Here is a 21,116-nt window from a genome sequence, read left to right as displayed (position 1 = left end):
TAGATCCACTCCTCCTCGCGCCGCCGAACATGTCCGCCACTGTCCGAACGCGTCCGCGCCACCGCCCTCCGGCCAACCACCGAGCGCCACGTCACCCCGCGCCTGCCCACCGCCGCCGAGGCCTGCCCGACCCACGGCTGGCCCGCCCGAGCCGCGCCCCCACGCTCGCAGCCACACGCCGCCGCCCTTGCCGCCCGGCCTCTGCCGCCCCCTGCTACTCCACGCGCACCGGCCGCCGCTGCCCTGCCTTGGCCTCCTCCGTCCCCATCGGCCTCCACCGCCGTCGCTGCCTCGACCTCACAGGAGGCCGCCGCCGTTGCCGGAGATCGCGTCGTCGCCGGATCCGGGCCGTGGATGAGACCCACCCATCCCTGAACCAAACGGCCTCCCCGCGCCCCCGAATCCCCTTGTCCCGCACCACCTCGTCCCGCGTTGACTTTTTCAGAGGGTATAATTTCTGCCAAGTCCTGAGATTCCAACATTATGTGTGCATGTTCATCATGGCATAACTTTGTGCATGTGGCTCCGTTTTGCGTGTATGATATATCAAAATGTTTATCTCAGAGTACTCTACATGTTAGTGTCATTTGAATACATGTTACTGTTCATAATGATGCCCTAATCATTGTTGCAAAAGTGCTAAATGTTCTCATCTGCTGAAACTGTTATAACTAGCAGATTTGTCTTTCTCATAGCATTTCGTGTGTTTGTCTTTTGAGCATCAGGTCAACATGTTTTAGGAGAATCCTCATGCCATCTTTACAGTGGTGCACTCCATGTATTTTTATGTGCCATGTGGTGACTAGCACAAGCTTGCAAAGTGTGCTACTTGATGTTTGTTGTTTTCTGAGAGTTAGTGATTTTTGCTAAGTCTATAACTGTTATGTTATGTTGCCATGTTGATTGATGCTACCATCAATTCCATGCATTATCTGGAGATGCTTAGTTGACATGTTTTAATGTCCATGCTATGCTCTATCATTTCATGACTTTTGATGCCTCATATATGTCATGTATCATATGTTTTAATTGCCATGAACATGCCTAAATGATGATCCAGTTTTCTGTTAACTTCATGATGCCATGTTGTGAGCTTGTTATTATTCAATCTATGCCTCTTTTGGAGATGCTCCAATTACATGAATTGAACTATGCTATGATTACTTTGTCCACATGCCATGTTTGTTAATTCTGGACTTCATATGACCTTTATTCCAATCTTGAAAACATGCTATGCTGATGTTGTTGTTTTACACTTGCTGAAACTGTTACAACATTCATACTTGTCTTGGTGGTTCCCACTAGTCCATGAGCCATATGGTTATGATTCCTTGATATTATTTGCTCTTTGTTATGAGTAATTTGATGCCATGCCCTTGGTTGCCCTATAACTTGCTATAGTTTGTCTCTTTCTTGCTCTCAAGTTGCCATCATGCCAAATCTGTCATCATGTTAACAGTATGTTCCATCATGTTAATAGTACTTACTCCATGCATCATATTAACTTGTGCCCATGGACTAAGTTGTTGTATATCATGTCTACTACATGCCCATGTCTTTTGCATCATTACTAAAGTGGCTATGCTTTCTGTTATGTGCCTCCAAAGTCAGCATCATAATGTTATTGTTTTGCATTCCCAGATTTCCTCTAAGTCTGAGAATCATCTTATATCATGTTTGCATCTTGTATTGATGATTCCCATGAACCTGTTGCTCATATGGTTATGCCATGTTGTGTGTTTTGAGCTCCATGATATGTACTAGCATGCCATCCTTTTGCTTGCCATGTTCTTGCACTATAGCTTAACTATTTCTTGCCTCCAACATGCCATCGTATCATCTCTGCTCATGTATGCTCTGTTTTTCACTAAGTCATAATCTCTGTTATCAAGTTGCTTTTTGCATTGATCATCTTGGATTAATCTTGATGCCTATAAACCTGAAACTTAATGATGTTTGAAGCATGTTGTCTGTATTTGAAGTGCATATCAAGCTTTTGTACAAGTGATTCATGTAGCATGTTGTTTCCTTGACTGCAAAGTGCTTAGTTGCTGTTTTGGGAAGATTGTGTTTGAAACTTCTTTCGTGTGTATGTGTTGAACCCTGCCTTCGTTTGGAGTATGCTCTATATGAAACTTGCTTGGTTTTGTATGTTGCTTCATCATGCCTTGCTGCATCCATGTTTTGGAGTGCTTGAGATGTTGTTTTGCTTGCTTTTGCGTCAATGACATGTTTAACTTGTTTTTCTCATATCTTCTAGGACGTAGCTCCGAACTAAACGTACTTTATATGTAACTTGACTAAAAAACCGTATAGATAATCTTGGTGCATTTTAACTTGCTATTTAACAACTTTAACATAATGTTTTGTTCAGATCTGGACCAATTTCGAAGTTTGCATATGAGGACTTACCGGAATTATTATATGTTGTTTCCAGCCTCATTTAAAATTGCTTTGATGTGTTGTTCTTGTATGCATCATCTCTTACCATGAGTAGCATCAGGTAGCCCTGTCATGCATCATACTGGGTTGAGCATCATGTCATGATATGTGTTGTGTGTTTACCATGTTGTTTGCTTCTTTCCGGTTGTGCTCCTTCTCGATAGTTCCTGTTTCGTTGCGATTGTGATGATTTGTTCGACTATGTGGGATCGTCTTCTTCATGGACTCGTTCTTCCTCCGAGCGGGACTTCAAGCAAGATGACCGTCACCTTGGATCTCAGTACTATCTTTGCTATGCTAGTTGTCTCGATGTGATCGCTATGTCGCGCTACCTACCACTTGTTTCTCAAGCCTCCCATATTGCCATGATACCCTCAAACCTTTTCACCCTTCCTAGCAAACCGTTCTTTGGCTATGTTACTGCTTTGCTCAGCCCCTCTTATAGAGTTGCTAGTTGTAGGTGTAGTTGCAAGTTGTTCCATGTTGGGACATGGATATCATGGAATATCACAATATCCCTTACTTAATCAATGCATCTATATACTTGGTAAAGGGTGGAAGGCTCGGCCTTTTGCCTAGTGTTTTGTTCCACTCTTTGCCGCCCTAGTTTCCGTTATACCGGTGTTATGTTCCTTGATTTTTGTGTCCCTAACACGGTGAGGGTTTATGGGCCCCGCTTGACAGCTCGCTTCGAATAAAACTCTTCCAGCAAGGCCCAACATTGGTTTTAACATTTGCCATAATAATACTTGAACTAAATAATTAATTGGCATAGGGCGTCATGAACCCGAGGATTCTTTCTACATAGCAGGGGGGCTAGTGCTGATGGTGTTGGTCCCAAATAGGCAGCCTGCGGGGCCGCCTCAGGGAAACCCGAGGTATTTGGTTTTACTCGTAGCTTGGCCCATCCGGTGTACCCTAAGAACGAGATACACACAACTCCTATGAGGCTAGGTTGGTGCATCGGGAGGTCTTGCTGGACTTGTTTTACCATTGTCGAAATGTCTTGTGCACCGGATTCCGAGTCTGATCGGAGGGTCCCACGATGGAGGATTGTCTCCGTCAATCGTGAGCTTGTCATGGGCTAAGTTGGGACACCCCTGCAGGGTTTAAACTTTCGAGAGCCGTGCCCGCGGTTAGGTGGCAGATGGGAATTTTTTAATATCCGGTTGTAGAGGACTTGAAGTAAACTCAATTAAAATGCACCAACCGCGTGCGTAACCATGACTGTCTCTTTTCGGGGAAGTTCGAGAGGAGAACACGGTTGGTTTATGTTTGAATGTAAGTAGTTCAGGACCACTTATTGATCTTTACTAGTTTGCGACTGTTTGCGTAGTTTCTCATCTTGCTCTTGTACTAGTATGTTAGACACCATACAATGCTTAGTCGATGCTGCAACCTCACCACTTATCCTTTCCTACCCATTAAGCTTTTCTAGTATTGATACCCAAGTAATGGGATTGTTGAGTCCTCGTGGCTCACAGATTACAACAACAACAGTTGTAGGTATAGGTAATGCGATGATCATGACATGAGAGCGATGTTTGCTTGTCTTGGAGTTCTTCTTCTTCTTCTTCGTCGATCTTGGGTTAGGTTCCTGGTCAGCAGATGGGCTAGCAGGGTGGATGTCCTTCGAGCTTTTGTTTGTGTTTCATATGTAGTCGGATGTTGTTCTCATGTATGATGTTGATGTATTCTTGCGGCATTTGTATGCCTTGTATGTATCCCAAACTATTATGTAATGGTATGATGTAATGATATCCTCCTTGCAAAAGTGTGTCAATATTCGGTTCTATCCTTGGTGGGACCTTCGAGTTCCTTTAGGATAGAGTCACATATTGGGCGTGACACTCAGGCCCTAGCCTTCCATCGCATCTTCAAGCAGTTCGCGCGTGAGGTGAACATGACCCTCCCCAAGCTCGAGGCAGCACGTCCACTCAGGTGGTCCAAGTACACCATCGCCTTCAGCTCTTCCGACCAGCTCAAGTGCGCGACAACTGCAGGTGCCCTTCCAATGCTCTGCTCGCCTACCATCAGCGACGTGCTCGTCACCAAAACACTCATTGATGGTGGGGCGGGGCTCAATGTCCTCTCCATCAAGATGTTCGACCGCCTCCAAGTGCCATATGACCAGCTGCAGCCTACCAAGCCTTTCTCAGGAGTGACCGACGGCTCCACCACCCTGATAGGGTAGATTTGCCTCCCTGTCACCTTCGGCACCACGATACCTACCGCACTGAGCTCATCGACTTTGACGTCACCCACATTCGCCTCCCTTACAACGCCATCCTTGGGTATTCGGCCCTGGCCAAGTTCATGGCAATGACCCACCATGGCTACAATGTCCTCAAGATACCAGGAAGTTGCGGCATCATCACGGTCGCCTGTGAAGAGAAGGATGTGGTGCGCTCGAGGCTGCGGCGGTCGAGGACCCAAACAACAAGGGCGCTGTCTACCCTCCTGAGGCTATCCCTAAGAAGAAGAAGCAGTTGCCCCGCCAAGGACCTTAGGAGGGAGGGGCACCCGGCGGTGCTGCCTCAAGGTCAGCACCAACTGACGGGGCGCCTTCCCCTCTCGCATAGGAAGGTGCGCCCGGTACCCCTCTCAGGCTGGGCTCAGGGGCTCTCCTCTAGAGGGCCTCTGATCTGACCAACATCACGAGGGAGGTGTTCGGGCACCATGTGGAGGCAAGCTTCAACGCGTGCTTTCGTGAGGAAAGCCAAGGGCGGGAGGCGCTAGGCGCTCAAGAGTGCATGACCAAGGCAACCGAGGAGCTTCAAGAGGCAAGAGCTATGCGGGGCGACCTTCGCCCACCACCCGGCGCAGCTCCTTGCCCCAGCGATGACAGCGAGCTGTGCGCCTGTGTCAATATCCCTGGGCTCAACAGGGCCGCGTCTCAGGAGCTTTTCTGGTCGTCCTGTGTTGGCCGATGCGAGGGCCCGCCTCACAGCAATGTCTGCATGCCTTTTGGCTTGTTGAATAGGGCTGCCATGCATTAGCGCAACATGGCGGGCGTCCTGGCAGCTCATGAGGCCAGGCACCAGGCAATCCTGATGGATATGGCGATGGATCCTCGCGAGCCCCCCGGGCCTCCAGAGCCTCCCGAGGTTCAGGACCCGGGTGGCTCATGAGGAACGACTTCTGCAACACGCGTCTTCAGCTACTCCAACATACCTTCGACAAGGGTGCCAGGCGACATCTTTTGGTTTGTTCAGTTGGGGGCGCCCCTCGGGCAGCATTATTCCCAAGCCGCGTGGGTCTGTCCCTGTGGCATGTATCCTTCTTGCATCTGTCAGAACTGGCTTTACCTTCGATCATTAGCTGCTTTATGATTATAATATGCCTATCTAGTGCTTTGTCGCCATGAACATCGTACGCCCTTGCAAGCCCACCCACGACCACCTCATGATTAAGGTCTGGCAAGGCGTCTGTGCTCAGATTCGTCCCTGTAGCGTCGCTAAACCCATGTGGCTAAGCTCTGGTTCGTGGGCCAGCTCCCCCGCACGTCAACACGGGAGCCGCGCGCCGGTTTTCTTTCTTCATGACATTTGCATGAGAAGACTGGGCATGGCATCTGTGCTCGGCTCTGTCCCTGCAGCGTCAATAAACCCAACAGCTTAGCTCTGTCTAGCGGGCCAGTCCCTTTCACGTCACCTCTTGGGGCCGTTGGTGTTTGGCCTTCTCATGCAATAACCTCAGGAGATTCACTCGGCGCACATTGCCTAACCATCTTATAGGGCTATCACAAGTGTCCCGAATCAAATTCAGGCATAACCCGCCTTGAGGATGGCCTCATGAGTCCCGCGCTGGCTCACGGGTGCCCATACACACCTCCTCTAGCCCTGACATGCAAGCCACGTGTCAAGGTAAGGTTGTACATGCCCCAGAGCCTCACCTCAGAGGGGGGCTCCCACCCACATACCAATGGAAGCACCATGCTCTGCGCTGGCAGTTGATGTGGTCGAGGAGTAGCTATGCCCGTGCAAGAGCGGAAGCTTCATGCTCCGCATTGGTGATAAACAACTGAGGGTGGCCTCACAGCTGCGTTAACCTCAGGGAGCCACCCGGCTCGGTGCTCAGCCTCAACGCGCCGCCTTCCCCTCTGGAGACTCTCGCGAGAGGGCTGGGCACAGGGATTACGCTCAGGTCACGCCTAGCGTACGCTACCTTGCTAGGTCCCTCGGACCTGGTCTTCGCGCACCCCTCCCGAGCGAGAGCCCGATGAGGAAAGGTATGGAGGTATGTTCGTACATCAAGGGGGACTCCTGAGCATCACGACTGAGGAGCCTAACTGGTTACGTAGTGGAATGTTTTGGCATGTTAATATCTTGGACATTTAATTCGTTGGCACACGATAATGTACAAATAGAAAAAACACTAGCATTAGTCGTGTCTGTATCATCCTCCCCCTCTTCAAGCAAAACCGTCCTTGGTTTCGAGTCCGTCTCTGTGGCAACAATGTCAACTGAAGATTGGCTGTGCACCGAATAAATTTCAGTGACTTTGGCTTCTTTATGTGCATTTTCTTGCTCTTTTATCTTCTGGAGTCCTTCTTTTCTCCAAGTTTTGAATAACTACTTCTCCATGGCCACGATGACATATTTTGTATCCCGTTCGATAGTGTACATTTTGGCGCGATAGTCATGTGTAGCATCGTTTTTCTTGTACCATGGCTCTCCCAGTAGCATATGACACGAAACCATGGGCACCGGAATTATGTCGCACAATACCTCATAAGAAAATTCAACGACTGAAAATAGTATCATTGTTTGGTGCGTGATCTCGAGCTTGTCGTGGCACCTACTCATCATGTACGGTCGTGGGTGTGGTGTCATTGATAGCTCCAGCTTCTCTACCATGTCGATGCTGACCGCGTTGACCGAACTGTCATGCTCAATCGTCATGGCGCAAACTTCCTCTCCCACTTTACATTACATGTGAAAAAGTTCAGCACCATAACCTTTCTCGTTGAGAAAAAAAATCGCCGGAGAGCCTCCAGTAGCTCTTTCATGACGACGCGCAGGCCGTCTCCTCCGAAGTGCCGTGAGAAATACCAGTCTCTGATACCAATTGATGAGGAGCGAACCTCGAGACAAGGGTCGATCCGTTGTTGGCCCGATCTTTCACGGCACAAAAATCCATCACTGCAAGAACTCATTGTGTGTTTACAAAGAAATTCAAAAATTCAGAAACAACATGCCAACCCCTGATCTGAAGGAATGACGTGGATGAACCATATAGGTTCAGCTTGTAATCTCCTACGCGTCGCGTCGTAGTAACTCACATGCCAGTAGAGATTTTGGACAAGAATTATCTAAACTCGATAATGGCCAACAGCCAGAACACACGAGGTGTCTCATACATCACAAAATAACCTGCCCTTATAAAAACTAATGCTATGGCTATTTATACTAGTATATAGCCGACCCAACATAGTTTGGCCAACAAGTAAGAAAAAACTACCGTACATATTATAAACAAGACTTCTGTGTATCTAAGGTGCCTTTTTCATCTCCATGGATAACGATGTACTAAATCAAATAATGTTAGAGGTGGACCCCATCCTGTATCCTTTATTGACAGAAAGTCACCTACATCAGGAGTCCTCCTAGCGGCTTCACATATCTTCTCTTTCCGTGGCAGAAACAGAAACATAAATCCTTCCTTAACTCTTTCTTTAATTTCTACCATATCTCTAATTAAATAGCCATGACTCCCAACTAATCTTTGGTCAGAACTACTTGCATGTATACGTAGTCCCTGATAGTCTAATGCATGCATCCATGGCAACACGTCTCTGTAGTCAAATAGACACATCTTTGGTACTGCCATGGTAGCAATTAAACCAGTGACCTCCATATCATCTCCACTTAATTGGAATTTTAATGCAGGTTAATATCCTGGACATTTAATTCTTCGACACACGATACTCTACGAATAGTAAAAACACTAGCGTTAGTCGTGTCTGTATCATCCTCCCCCTCTTCAAGCAAAACCGTCCTCAGTTTCGAGTCCGTCTCTGTGGCAACAATGTCATCTGCAGATTGGATGTGCACCGAATAAATTTCAGTGACATTGGCTTCTTTCTGTGCATTTTCTTGCTCTTTTATCTTCTGGAGTCCTTCTTTTGTCCAAGTTTTGAATAACTACTTCTCCATGGCCACGATGACACATTTTGTACCCCGTTCGACAGTCTACATTTTGGCGCGATAGTCATGTGTAGCATAGTTTTTCTTGTACCATGGCTCTCCCAGTAGCATATGACACGAAACCATGGGCACCGGAATTATGTCGCACAATACCTCATAAGAAAATTCAACGACTGAAAATAGTAGCATTGTTTGGTGCGTGATCTCGAACTTGTTGTGGCACCTCCTCATCATGTACGGTCGTGGGTGTGGTGTCATTAATAGCTCCAGCTTCTCTACCATGTCGATGCTGACCGCGTTGACCGAACTGTCATGCTCAATCGTCATGGTGCAAACTTCCTCTCCCACTTTACATTACGTGTCAAAAAGTTCAGCACCATAACCTTTCTCGTTGAGAAAAAAATCGCCGGAGAGCCTCCAGTAGCTCTTTCATGACGACGCGCAGGCCGTCTCCTCCGAAGTGCCGTGAGAAATGCCGGTCTCTGATACCAATTGATGAGGAGCGAACCTCGAGACAAGGGTCGATCCGTTGTTGGCCCGATCTTTCACGGCACAAAAATCCATCACTACAAGAACTCATTGTGTGTTTACAAAGAAATTCACAAATTCAGAAACAACATGCCAACCCCTGATCTGAAGGAATGACGTGGATGAACCATATAGGTTCAGCTTGTAATCTCCTACGGGTCGCGTCGTAGTAACTCACATGCCAGTAGTGATTTTGGACAAGAATTATCTAAACTTGATAATGGCCAACGGCCAGAACACACGAGGTGTCTCATACATCACAAAAATAACCTGCCCTTATAAAAAATAATACTATGGCTATTTATACTAGTATATAGCCGACCCAACATAGTTTGACCAACAAGTAAGAAAAAACTACCGTACATATTATAAACAAGACTTCTATGTATCTAAGGTGCCTTTTTCATCTCCGCGGATAACGATGTACTAAATCAAATAATGTTAGAGGTGGACCCCATCCCGTATCCTTTATTAACAGAAAGTCACATACATCAGGAGTCCTCCTAGCGGCTTCACATATCTTCTCTTTCCGTGGCAGAAATAGAAACATAAATCCTTCCTTAACTCTTTCTTTAATTTCTGCCATATCTCTAATTAAATAGCCATGACTCCCAACTAATCTTTGGTCAAAACTACTTGCATGTATATGTAGTCCCTGATAGTCTAATGCATGCATTCATGGCAACACGTCTCTGTAGTCAAATAGACACATCTTTTGTACTGCCATGGTAGCAATTAAACCAGTGACCTCCATATCATCTCCACTTAATTGGAATTTTAATGCAGGTTAATATCCTGTACATTTAATTCTTCGACACATGATACTCTATGAATAGTAAAAACACTAGCGTTAGTCGTGTCCGTATCACCTCCGCCTCTTCAAGCAAAACCGTCCTCGGTTTCGAGTCCGTCTTTGTGGCAACAATGTCATCTGCAGATTGGATGTGCACCAAATAAATTTCAGTGACTTTGGCTTCCTTTTGTGCTTTTTCTTGCTCTTTTATCTTTTGCAGTCATTCTTGTCTCCAAGCTTTGGACAACTTTTTTTCCATGGCCATGAGGACATATTTTGTACCCCATTCGATCGTTTACATTTTGGCGTGATAGTCATGTGTAGCATAGTTTTTCTTGCACCATGACATGAAACCATGGGCACCGGAATTACGTCGCACAAAACCTCACAAGAAAATTCCCCGTCTGAAAACAGTACCATAGTTTGGTGAGTGATGTCGAGCTTGCCGTGGCTCCTCCTCAGGATGTACGGTCGTGGATGTGGTTTCATTGATAGCTCCTGCTTCTCTACCGTGTGGATGCCGACCGCGTTGCCCAAACTGTCATGCATGGCACAAACTTTCTCTCGCACAAACTTTCTCTCGCACTTTACATTATGTGTGAAAAAGTTTAGTGCCATAACCTTTCTCCTGTAGCAAAAAATCGCCGGAGAGCCTCCAATAGCTCCTTGGTGACGGCATGCTGGCCGTCTCCTCTGAATTGCCATGAGAAACGCTGGTTTTGATAAAAATTGATGAGAAGCGAACCTCGAGACGAGGGTCGATCCATTGTTGGCCTGATCTTTCATGGCACAAAAATACATCGCAGCAACAACTCGTTGCAAGTTTACAAATAAATTCACAAATTCCGTAGAAACAACATGCCAACCCCGTGGTCTGAAGGAATGACGTGGATGAACCGTATAGGCTCAACATGTAATCTCCTACGCGTCGCGTCATAGGAACTCAGACACCAGTATATATTTTGGACAAATATTCTATAAACTTGATAATGGCCAATGACCAGAACACACACGGTGTCTAATTCATCACAAAGTTACATGCCCTTAGAAAACCTAATACTATGGCTAATTATACTAGTATATAAACAACCCAACATAGTTTCACCGACAAGTACGAAAAAACTACCTACATATTATAAACAAGACTTATGTGTATCTAAGGTGCCTTTTACATCTCGGCCGATAATGAAGTACTAAATCAAATAATGTTAGAGGTGGACCCCATCCCGTATCCTTTAATTACAGAAAGTCACGTACATCAGGAGTCCTCCTAGAGGCTTCACGTATCTTCTCTTTCCGTGGCAGAAACAGAAACATAAATCCTTCCTTAACTCTTTCTTTAATTTCTTCCATATCTCTAATTAAATAGCCATGACTCCTAATTAATCTTTTCTCAGGCCTACTTGCATGTATACGTAGTGCCTAATAGTCTAATGCATGCATTCATGGCAACACATCTCAGTAGTCGAATAGACTCATCTTTTGTACTGCCATGGTAGCAATTAAACCAGTGACCTCCATATCATCTCCACTTAATTGGAATGTCTTTGGCACGTTAATATCCTGGACATTTAATTCTTCGACACATGATAATGTATGAATAGCAAAAACACTAGCGTTATTCGTGTCCGTATCATCCTCCCCCTCTTCAAGCAAAACCATCCTCGGTTTCGAGTTCGTCTCTGTGGCAACAATTTCAACTGCAGATTGGATGTGCACCGAATAAATTTTACTGACTTTGGCTTCCTTCTGTGCTTTTTGTTGCTCTTTTATCTTTTGCAGTCGTTCTTTTCTCCAAGTTTTGAACAACTTCTTCTCCATGGCCACGAGGACACATTTCATACCCCGTTCGACAGTGTACATTTTGGCGTGATAGTCATGTGTAGCATAGTTTTTCTTGTACCATGGCCCTGCCAGTAGCATATGACAAGAAACCATGGGCACCGGAATTACGTCGCACAATACCTCATAAGAAATTTCCCGACTGAAAATAGTACCGTAGTTTGGTGCATGATGTCGAGCTTGTCGTGGCACCTCCTCAGCATGTACGGTCGTGGATGTGGTGTCATTGATAGATCTAGCTTCTCTACCATGTCGATGCGGAACGTGTTGACCAAACTGTCATGGTTGATACGTCCATTTTGCTTCCTGCTTTTATATTTATATTTAATGAACTATGGGATGTTATTACACATTATATCACAATATTTATGCCTAGTCTCTCTTATTTTATAAGGTTGCCACGAAGAGGGAGAATGCTGGCAGCTGGAATTCTGGTCTAGAAAATGAGCAAATATTAGAGACCTATTCTGCACAACTCCAAAAGTCTTGAAACTTCACGGAGCACGTTTTGAATAAATAAAAAATATTGGGCGAAGAAAGTACCAGAGGAGGGCCACCAGCCAGCCACAAGGGTGGAGGGCGCGCCCCCACCACCTAGGCGCACCCCCGACCTTGTGGGCCCCCTGGCAGGCCTCATGTGCCCATCTTTAGCTATATAGTGTCTTTTACCCTGGAAAAGAATCAAGAAGAAGCATTCGGGACAAAGCGTCGCCGTCTCAAGGCAGAACCTGGGCAGAACCAATCTAGGGCTCCGACGGAGCTGTTCTGCCGGGGAAACATCCCTCCGAGAGGGGGAAATCATCGCCATCGTCATCACCATCGATCCTCTCATCGAGAGGGGGTCAATATCCATCAACATCTTCACCAGCACCATCTCCTCTCAAACCCTAGTTCATCTCTTGTATCCGATCTTTGTCCCAAAACCTCATATTGGTACCTGTGGGTGGCTAGTAGTGTTGATTACTCCTTGTAGTTGATGCTAGTTGGTTTATCAAGTAGAAGATTATATGTTCAGATCCTTAATGGTAATTAATACTCCTCTGATTATGATTATGAATAAGCTTTCTGAGTAGTTACATTCGTTCTTTAGGACATGGGAGAATTCTTGCTATAAGTAATCATGTGAATTTGGTATTCGTTCGATATTTTGATGAGATGTATGTTATCTCTCCCCTGGTGGTGTTATGTCAACATCGACTACATGACACATCGCCATTATTTGGGCCTAGGGGAGGGAAATGGGAAATAATAAGAATATGATGGGTTGCTAGAGTGCCAGTAGCTTAAACCCAAGTTTATGCGTTGCTTCGTAAGGGGCTGATTTGGATCCATATGTTTCATGCTATGGTTAGGTTTTCCTTAATTCTTCTTTCGTAGTTGTGGATGCTTGCAAGATGGGTTAATCATAAGTGGGAGGCTTGTCCAAGGAAAGGCAGCACCCAAGCACCGGTCCACCCACATATCAAATTATCAAAGTAACGAACGTGAATCATATGAGCATGATGAAAACTAGCTTAACAACAATTACCATGTGTCCTCGGGAGGGCTTTGCTTTATATAAGAGTTTGTCTAGGATTTTCCTTTTCTACAAAATGGATTGGGCCACCTTGCTGCACCCATTTACTTTTATTACTTGTTACAATTTATCTATCACAAAATTATCTACTACCGATAATTTCAGTGCTTGCAGAGAACACCTTGCTGAAAACCGCTTGTCATTTCCTGCGACCACAAGTCTTTGAGAAGGAATGATAAACACCAAAGCCAAAGCATTACAATTTCTTTACATGCCCCCATGGGGTTCGTCTCGATTCCTCCTAGGGAACAAAAGAAGGAAAAACTTCAAGGGTCCTAGCTACGTGCGTCACCGCCGACGCCATCATCAACAGTGGGCCACAAGGGCCCGACACCGACCTTATCCAGATCACCGACGATGATGAGCTGACGCCGCTGCCACGCTCCGGGCACGAGGGAGCTCGGTGGCACGTAGCTGTCGTCGCTCGTCTCTGGAGACTTGTCAAGCTCGGGAGATTCGCTGCACTCCCATGAGCCGTCGCTGTTGCTGGAGGAACTGCCAGCAGGTCCGGGGATGGGCTCGATGCTCGCTACCGTCACCAAGGCCGTGGGTCAATAGTCATGGCACAAACTTTCTCTCGCACTTTACATTATGTGTGAAAAAGTTCAGTGCCATAACCTTTCTCCTGTAGCAAAAAATCGCCGGAGAGCCTCCAATAGCTCCTTGGTGACGGCATGCTGGCCGTCTCCTCTGAATTGCCATGAGAAACGCTGGTCTCTGATAAAAATTGATGAGAAGCGAACCTCGAGACGAGGGTCGATCCATTGTTGGCCTGATCTTTCATGGCACAAAAATACATCGCAGCAACAACTCGTTGCAAGTTTACAAATAAATTCACAAATTCCGTAGAAACAACATGCCAACCCCGTGGTCTGAAGGAATGACGTGGATGAACCGTATAGGCTCAACATGTAATCTCCTACGCGTCGCGTCATAGGAACTCAGACACCAGTATATATTTTGGACAAATATTCTATAAACTTGATAATGGCCAATGACCAGAACACACACGGTGTCTAATTCATCACAAAGTTACATGCCCTTAGAAAACCTAATACTATGGCTAATTATACTAGTATATAAACAACCCAACATAGTTTCACCGACAAGTACGAAAAAACTACCTACATATTATAAACAAGACTTATGTGTATCTAAGGTGCCTTTTACATCTCGGCCGATAATGAAGTACTAAATCAAATAATGTTAGAGGTGGACCCCATCCCGTATCCTTTAATTACAGAAAGTCACGTACATCAGGAGTCCTCCTAGAGGCTTCACGTATCTTCTCTTTCCGTGGCAGAAACAGAAACATAAATCCTTCCTTAACTCTTTCTTTAATTTCTTCCATATCTCTAATTAAATAGCCATGACTCCTAATTAATCTTTTCTCAGGCCTACTTGCATGTATACGTAGTGCCTAATAGTCTAATGCATGCATTCATGGCAACACATCTCAGTAGTCGAATAGACTCATCTTTTGTACTGCCATGGTAGCAATTAAACCAGTGACCTCCATATCATCTCCACTTAATTGGAATGTCTTTGGCACGTTAATATCCTGGACATTTAATTCTTCGACACATGATAATGTATGAATAGCAAAAACACTAGCGTTATTCGTGTCCGTATCATCCTCCCCCTCTTCAAGCAAAACCATCCTCGGTTTCGAGTTCGTCTCTGTGGCAACAATTTCAACTGCAGATTGGATGTGCACCGAATAAATTTTACTGACTTTGGCTTCCTTCTGTGCTTTTTGTTGCTCTTTTATCTTTTGCAGTCGTTCTTTTCTCCAAGTTTTGAACAACTTCTTCTCCATGGCCACGAGGACACATTTCATACCCCGTTCGACAGTGTACATTTTGGCGTGATAGTCATGTGTAGCATAGTTTTTCTTGTACCATGGCCCTGCCAGTAGCATATGACAAGAAACCATGGGCACCGGAATTACGTCGCACAATACCTCATAAGAAATTTCCCGACTGAAAATAGTACCGTAGTTTGGTGCATGATGTCGAGCTTGTCGTGGCACCTCCTCAGCATGTACGGTCGTGGATGTGGTGTCATTGATAGATCTAGCTTCTCTACCATGTCGATGCGGAACGTGTTGACCAAACTGTCATGGTTGATACGTCCATTTTGCTTCCTGCTTTTATATTTATATTTAATGAACTATGGGATGTTATTACACATTATATCACAATATTTATGCCTAGTCTCTCTTATTTTATAAGGTTGCCACGAAGAGGGAGAATGCTGGCAGCTGGAATTCTGGTCTAGAAAATGAGCAAATATTAGAGACCTATTCTGCACAACTCCAAAAGTCTTGAAACTTCACGGAGCACGTTTTGAATAAATAAAAAATATTGGGCGAAGAAAGTACCAGAGGAGGGCCACCAGCCAGCCACAAGGGTGGAGGGCGCGCCCCCACCACCTAGGCGCACCCCCGACCTTGTGGGCCCCCTGGCAGGCCTCATGTGCCCATCTTTAGCTATATAGTGTCTTTTACCCTGGAAAAGAATCAAGAAGAAGCATTCGGGACAAAGCGTCGCCGTCTCAAGGCAGAACCTGGGCAGAACCAATCTAGGGCTCCGACGGAGCTGTTCTGCCGGGGAAACATCCCTCCGAGAGGGGGAAATCATCGCCATCGTCATCACCATCGATCCTCTCATCGAGAGGGGGTCAATATCCATCAACATCTTCACCAGCACCATCTCCTCTCAAACCCTAGTTCATCTCTTGTATCCGATCTTTGTCCCAAAACCTCATATTGGTACCTGTGGGTGGCTAGTAGTGTTGATTACTCCTTGTAGTTGATGCTAGTTGGTTTATCAAGTAGAAGATTATATGTTCAGATCCTTAATGGTAATTAATACTCCTCTGATTATGATTATGAATAAGCTTTCTGAGTAGTTACATTCGTTCTTTAGGACATGGGAGAATTCTTGCTATAAGTAATCATGTGAATTTGGTATTCGTTCGATATTTTGATGAGATGTATGTTATCTCTCCCCTGGTGGTGTTATGTCAACATCGACTACATGACACATCGCCATTATTTGGGCCTAGGGGAGGGAAATGGGAAATAATAAGAATATGATGGGTTGCTAGAGTGCCAGTAGCTTAAACCCAAGTTTATGCGTTGCTTCGTAAGGGGCTGATTTGGATCCATATGTTTCATGCTATGGTTAGGTTTTCCTTAATTCTTCTTTCGTAGTTGTGGATGCTTGCAAGATGGGTTAATCATAAGTGGGAGGCTTGTCCAAGGAAAGGCAGCACCCAAGCACCGGTCCACCCACATATCAAATTATCAAAGTAACGAACGTGAATCATATGAGCATGATGAAAACTAGCTTAACAACAATTACCATGTGTCCTCGGGAGGGCTTTGCTTTATATAAGAGTTTGTCTAGGATTTTCCTTTTCTACAAAATGGATTGGGCCACCTTGCTGCACCCATTTACTTTTATTACTTGTTACAATTTATCTATCACAAAATTATCTACTACCGATAATTTCAGTGCTTGCAGAGAACACCTTGCTGAAAACCGCTTGTCATTTCCTGCGACCACAAGTCTTTGAGAAGGAATGATAAACACCAAAGCCAAAGCATTACAATTTCTTTACATGCCCCCATGGGGTTCGTCTCGATTCCTCCTAGGGAACAAAAGAAGGAAAAACTTCAAGGGTCCTAGCTACGTGCGTCACCGCCGACGCCATCATCAACAGTGGGCCACAAGGGCCCGACACCGACCTTATCCAGATCACCGACGATGATGAGCTGACGCCGCTGCCACGCTCCGGGCACGAGGGAGCTCGGTGGCACGTAGCTGTCGTCGCTCGTCTCTGGAGACTTGTCAAGCTCGGGAGATTCGCTGCACTCCCATGAGCCGTCGCTGTTGCTGGAGGAACTGCCAGCAGGTCCGGGGATGGGCTCGATGCTCGCTACCGCTCCATGCTAGTGGCCCCCTCCAGGGCAGCACTCCAAGCGGCGGCCTTCCTCGTCGAAGACCTTGAAGAACATTGTGGAGGCGTTGTCATACTCAAAGTGCATGGCGAGGGCCCCCTCCGTGTGGCAAACGCGGGCCACTTCGCCCCATCCGCTAGTCATGAAGATCCTGCCCGGGAAGACGCCCTCAACCTCAGCCCCCGTCGCCGAGGTGCTGCAGTCGGCATGCTGCAACCACAGCTTGAGCGGCCCTCTCGGCGGCATCTCCTCAGCGAAGAACTATGGGAATTTGATCCATGTGCATAGTTGCATCGCCGCCCACACCACGAGCTCGTGCGAGGAGCCCTCGGCATGAGTTCGTGGGCCAGCGGCACGTGCCACCACAGCTTGGCCACCACGGCCGTGATGCGAGCGGCCTGGGACACTACCTCCTCCTCTAGAGCCTTGCGCATGGCCGTACAAGCGTAATGGGTAGCAAGGAGAAGGCCGCTCGTACCAAGGCCTCGTCACCTCCTGCCTCACGACGGCGTCACGGGAGCGGATGAACCTCTTCTTCGGCGGAAGTGGCCCCTGCTCTTCGCGGGGGGTTTTCCCTTTCTCAGCGGTAGAGAATCTCCTTATTGGCGCCATGAGTGCCGCGGCAAGATGGAGAGACGAGGAGGAACAAGAAGGAGCAGTCGGTGAGGAAGCAGAGATGAGCGAGGGGGCTCTACCCCTCCCCTCATTTATAGCGAGAAGGAGGCCAACCGCCAGCCTCCATGATCGCATGTAATGATGGTTTACTTCTGCATACAGTAGGGTCTCGTCAAGTCAAACAATTGCCGAGGCGGCGTGGGGAAGCGGAGATGCCCACGTCACATCGATCGCCATGCATTAGTCAAGGCCGCAGGCGGTTAGGGCCCGTGGTGCTCCTTACTTGCCCTTTGGCTTCGCTTCGAAGTAAAGCTTGAGCGCTCCTTGGGCCCGGGGGCTACTATCAGCATTCTGGGATTGGGGGTGCCCAGACTTGTCTGCCTGCGGCCTGAGGCATGGCTCCACCAACGGCCTGGTACGGACCATCTACAGCAGCAACTACCCAAGAACCTCGCGAGGGGCCGAGCCTCACGAGGCGGACGACACCAAGACCTCCCTGGGGGTGGCCTCACTAGGCCGGCTCTTGAGGAGCGGATATACCTATGCAAGGGGCACCTCACAATGTTCACGTGACGTAAGCCATGACGACCAAAGCCAGGCGGGTGCCAGCGGGCGTAGTATACCAGCTTCCTCTTTGGTGCTAAGGAGGCAAGCGCAGGGGCGGGGTCTCGAGGAATCAGGCAAAGGTTTCCATATTGGTGCAACAAGACCAAGACCAGCAGGATGGCATTATGGAGGTCATCACGGAACCCACCGCAGCATCACCACCAGAGCCTTTGGCAGGCGAAGACCACCTTTTGTCAGGATAGCTTGTACTAGTTGCCCCCCCTTCAAACTTGGCCGTTGTGGGTGTCGGTGTCAAAACCGGCGGATCTCAGGTAGGGGGTCCCGAACTGTGCGTCTGAGGTTGATGGTAATAGGAGACAAGGGACACAAAGTTTTACCCAGGTGTGGGCCCTCTTGATGGAGGTAATACCCTAAGTCCTGCTTGATTAATATTGATGAGTATGGGGGTTACAGGTGTTGATCTACCACGAGATCATAATGGCTAAAACCCTAGAAGTCTAGCCTATATGATTATGATTTCCTCTACGGACTAAACCCTCCGGTTTATATAGACACCGGAGGGGCCTAGGGTTGTATAAAGTCGGTTACATAGAAAGGAAATAGTACATCCAACCGCCTAGCCTGCCTTCCCCGCGCAAAGGAGAGTCCTATCCGGACACGTGAGCAAGTGTTCTATCTTGTATCTTCATGGCCCAATAGTCCGGCCCATGTCACACAGGCCGGACGCCCGAGGACCCCTTTATCCAGGACTCCCTCAATATCCCCTGAACCAGGTTTCAATGATGAGGTGTCCGGCGTGCAGATTGTCTTCGGCATTGCAAGGCGGGTTCCTCCTCCGAATACTCCAAAATAGCTCTCGAACAGAGAACGCGTCCGACTCTGTAAAACAAACACCACATATACCCGTAGAGAGTATAATATTTCATTAGTCCAATCCACTGACAACTGTTTGTGGCGTGACATCATGTCATAGCCCGGTCAGTATTTCGAACCGTTTTCAGCCTGCTGCTTCACGTTTTGAGATGTGGTTTTATTGGCATGTCTTCTCGAAGCAGAGATCGTGTCCCCTTATTATGGGATTCTCATCAATATGGGCGTGGATAACCCAGCCTTTCTGTTGGCATAATCCCTTGGGAATAGGCAGGCTTTAAGGCCTATGAGGAGGCATTCGATATTCATTGCCTTTGTAAAGGGGCACAGACCCTTCTTTCTCCTCCACGCCTACTTCTTCCTCAACCTTTCCAACCTTGAGTTCAAGCACCTAGGTTTCAAATTAACTGTTCCGAGCCTCCCAATCATGTCTGGTCCCATCCCTGAAGGCCGGTGGATGGCCTCCCCTGTCACAGAGGAGGATATCGCGAAGCTCCAGGCGACAAGATACCTGACCGCGGAAATCCACCATAGGCTCCCTGCTAAAGGATAGGTTATTCCTACTCCGAGATCCAGCGAGGGTGTCGTATTCATCTCCCACTTTTTCGGGGGCTAGGGTTCGCTCTCCACCCGTTCATTCGCGGTCTCATGTTCTATTACGGGCTAGATTTTCACGATCTAGCTTCGGACTCCTTCCTTCACATCTCGGCGTTTATTATCATGTGCGAGGCCTTTCTCCGCATTACCCCTCATTTCGGTTTATGGCTCAAGACCTTTATCTTGAAGCCGAAGGTAATCGAGGGGAAGCAAATAGAGTGTGGAGGTGCTACGGTGAACAAGCTCACCAATGCTTTTTTGCCCAAAGGCTCTTTCACGGAAGCTTCCGACCTATGACAGCAGGAGTGGTTTTACATCACCGAACCTCATGCTACCAAGTGGGTAGCTACAGCTGCATTCCAACCTGGCCCTCCATTACAAATCGCATCATGATTAATAAGGGGCTGGACTGGGGGATCCATTGACGAAGTGCAGATGCTACAAAGCCGCATCCGGAGCCTCCTTGAAAAGGACACCGGCCTCATCAATGTAATCCAGGTAATGCTAGTCCGCCGGGTCCTGCCGTGCCAGCGACGGCCCCTCCACATGTGGGAGTTCAATCCAGAAGGACCACGAACCCTTTAGCACTTCTTCAGCATGACACACAAAGGAATGTGGAAGTTGTTTTTCAGGACATGAAGGCAGTGGCCGGATACCACCAAAGACATCAGCCTCGACTGCAACCATCCGGATACCTTGGTAAGCACTCTATTCCCGCACACTGCTTAGTTAAACATCCCATAGTACTGTGAAAACCATCTTCACACAGGGTTGGGTAAAGAAGGTGGAACAAATTAGGTGTTCGGCGCCTCTTCCCGAAGACTCGGCCGATCCTGTGTTAACAAGGATGCTGGCTCCGGCACCTTACCAAGTGCCGGTGAAGGAGGACAAGGAGGAGAACAAGAAGGCCAAAGGTGACCTCCATTCTAAACGTACACCAGACGCTATGTCCGGGGAGATTGGTACTCCCTCTTCCAAATACAAAAGAGAAGGGGAAGCCGACATCCCTTCCTCGCATGGGAAGAAGAGGACCGCCTCTGAAGATATGGAGGAAGTTGCTCCTAAGCGAGGGAAGATGTCCTTGCCATGCGGTTCGGGTGCGGAAGACGACGTTGACGCGCAGTTACTCTGTAAGGACAAGCCTTTAGCCGAATCGTAAGTGAACAAAGG

This window comes from Triticum aestivum, chromosome 4A (assembly GCF_018294505.1).
Source record: "Triticum aestivum cultivar Chinese Spring chromosome 4A, IWGSC CS RefSeq v2.1, whole genome shotgun sequence".
Taxonomy (NCBI): domain Eukaryota; kingdom Viridiplantae; phylum Streptophyta; class Magnoliopsida; order Poales; family Poaceae; genus Triticum; species Triticum aestivum.
This window is presented reverse-complemented; position numbering follows the sequence as displayed.